At 45.8% G+C, this 2,500-nt stretch overlaps 4 non-coding genes and 1 pseudogene across 4 annotated transcripts; all 5 read left to right on the top strand.

Annotated features, from left to right (window-relative positions):
- The first annotated feature begins 382 nt into the window (after positions 1-382).
- LOC123416308 lies at positions 383-501 on the top strand. Its single transcript, XR_006615977.1, has one exon. It is a non-coding gene; the product is annotated as a 5S ribosomal RNA (ribosomal RNA).
- Positions 502-851: 350 nt separating this feature from the next.
- LOC123415722 lies at positions 852-970 on the top strand. The gene has a single exon (XR_006615424.1). It is a non-coding gene; the product is annotated as a 5S ribosomal RNA (ribosomal RNA).
- A 373-nt stretch (positions 971-1,343) lies between these two features.
- Positions 1,344-1,462, top strand: LOC123416697. The gene has a single exon (XR_006616302.1). It is a non-coding gene; the product is annotated as a 5S ribosomal RNA (ribosomal RNA).
- Positions 1,463-1,821: 359 nt separating this feature from the next.
- On the top strand, positions 1,822-1,956 carry LOC123416505 (annotated as a pseudogene).
- A 341-nt stretch (positions 1,957-2,297) lies between these two features.
- LOC123416373 lies at positions 2,298-2,416 on the top strand. Its single transcript, XR_006616038.1, has one exon. It is a non-coding gene; the product is annotated as a 5S ribosomal RNA (ribosomal RNA).
- Positions 2,417-2,500: the final 84 nt, after the last annotated feature.

Below are 2,500 nucleotides of genomic sequence, written 5' to 3'. Positions count from 1 at the left end.
ATATGACCTTGTTTTCTTATTTTTGACGTTTACTAGTTTTCTTATTTTTGACGTTTGTGATATGTTTTAGCTTGCCCCTCCCGTGTCCATTGCCACATTTTCCTCGAGAACGGAGACGAGTTTAACACAAGAATTTCACCGCTCCCTCTCTACCCCGACTACACGAGCACCGCCACGACCTCTGTGACTTTTCCCACCGCGCATGACACCCAACGACTAGTAGTAGTAGTAATAGTAGTAGTAGTAGTAGTAGTAATAGTAGTAGTAGTAGTAGTACTAGTAGTAGTAGTAGTAGTACTAGTACTAGTAGTAGTAGTAGTAGTACTAGTAGTAGTAGTAGTAGTAGGGGCAAGCATAAGGAACAAATAGATAGTTGCATGTCGGATGCGATCATACCAGCACTAAAGCACCGGATCCCATCAGAACTCCGAAGTTAAGCGTGCTTGGGCGAGAGTAGTACTAGGATGGGTGACCTCCTGGGAAGTCCTCGTGTTGCATTCCCCTTTTTAAATATATTTTTGCGCCACGTGACAAGGATGACGCGGGACCGTGATCTATATGACCTTGTTTTCTTATTTTTGACGTTTACTAGTTTTCTTATTTTTGACGTTTGTGATATGTTTTAGCTTGCCCCTCCCGTGTCCATTGGCACATTTGCCTCGACAACGGAGACGAGTTTAACACAAGAATTTCACCGCTCCCTCTCTACCCCGACAACACGAGCACCGCCACGACCTCTGTGACTTTTCCCACCGCGCATGACACCCAACGACTAGTAGTAGTAGTAGTAGTAGTAGTAGTAGTAGTAGTAGTAGGGGCAAGCATAAGGAACAAATAGATAGTTGCATGTCGGATGCGATCATACCAGCACTAAAGCACCGGATCCCATCAGAACTCCGAAGTTAAGCGTGCTTGGGCGAGAGTAGTACTAGCATGGGTGACCTCCTGGGAAGTCCTAGTGTTGCATTCCCCTTTTTAAATATATTTTTGCGCCACGTGACAAGGATGACGCGGGACCGTGATCTATATGACCTCTTTTCTTATTTTTGACGTTTACTAGTTTTCTTATTTTTGACGGTTGTGATATGTTTTAGCTTGCCCCTCCCGTGTCCATTGCCACATTTGCCTCAACAACGGAGACGAGTTTAACACAAGAATTTCACCGCTCCCTCTCTACCCCGACAACACGAGTACCGCCACGACCTCTGTGACTTTTCCCACCGCGCATGACACCCAACGACTAGTAGTAGTAGTAGTAGTAGTAGTAGTAGTAGTAGTAGTAGTAGTAGTAGTAGTAGTAGTAGTAGGGGCAAGCATAAGGAACAAATAGATAGTTGCATGTTGGATGCGATCATACCAGCACTAAAGCACCGGATCCCATCAGAACTCCGAAGTTAAGTGTGCTTGGGCGAGAGTAGTACTAGGATGGGTGACCTCCTGGGAAGTCCTCGTGTTGCATTCCCCTTTTTAAATATATTTTTGCGCCACATGACAAGGATGACGCGGCACCGTGATCTATATGACCTCGTTTTCTTATTTTTGACGTTTACTAGTTTTCTTATTTTTGACGTTTGTGATATGTTTTAGCTTGCCCCTCCCGTGTCCATTGCCACATTTGCCTCGACAACGGAGACGAGTTTAACACAAGAATTTCACCGCTCCCTCTCTACCCCGACAACACGAGCACCGCCACGACCTCTGTGACTTTTCCAACCGCGCATGACACCCAACGACTAGTAGTAGTAGTAGTAGTAGTAGTAGTAGTAGTAGTAGTAGTAGTAGTAGGGGCAAGCATAAGGAACAAATAGATAGTTGCATGTCGGATGCGATCATACCAGCACTAAAGCACCGGATCCCATCAGAACTCTAAAGTTAAGCGTGCTTGGGCGAGAGTAGTACTAGGATGGGTGACCTCCAGGATGGGTGACCTCCTCGGAAGTCCTCGTGTTGCATTCCCCTTTTTAAATAAATTTTTGCGCCACGTGACAAGGATGACGCGGGACCGTGATCTATATGACCTCGTTTTCTTATTTTTGACGTTTACTAGTTTTCTTATTTTTGACCCTTGTGATATGTTTTAGTTTGCCCCTCCCGTGTCCATTGCCACATTTGCCTCGACAACGGAGACGAGTTTAACACAAGAATTTCACCTCTCCCTCTCTACCCCGACAACACGAGCACCGCCACGACCTGTGTGACTTCTCCCACCGCGCATGACACCCAACGACTAGTAGTAGTAGTAGTAGTAGTAGTAGTAGTAGGGGCAAGCATAAGGAACAAATAGATAGTTGCATGTCGGATGCGATCATACCAGCACTAAAGCACCGGATCCCATCAGAACTCCGAAATTAAGGGTGCTTGGGTGAGAGTAGCACTAGGATGGGTGACCTCCTGGGAAGTCCTCGTGTTGCATTCCCCTTTTTAAATATATGTTTGCGCCACGTGACAAGGATGACGCGGAACCGTGATCTATATGACCTTGTTTTCTTATTTTTGACGT

This window comes from Hordeum vulgare, unplaced genomic scaffold (genome assembly GCF_904849725.1).
Source record: "Hordeum vulgare subsp. vulgare unplaced genomic scaffold, MorexV3_pseudomolecules_assembly, whole genome shotgun sequence".
NCBI classification, from domain to species: Eukaryota; Viridiplantae; Streptophyta; class Magnoliopsida; order Poales; family Poaceae; genus Hordeum; species Hordeum vulgare.
This window is presented reverse-complemented; position numbering and strand designations above follow the sequence as displayed.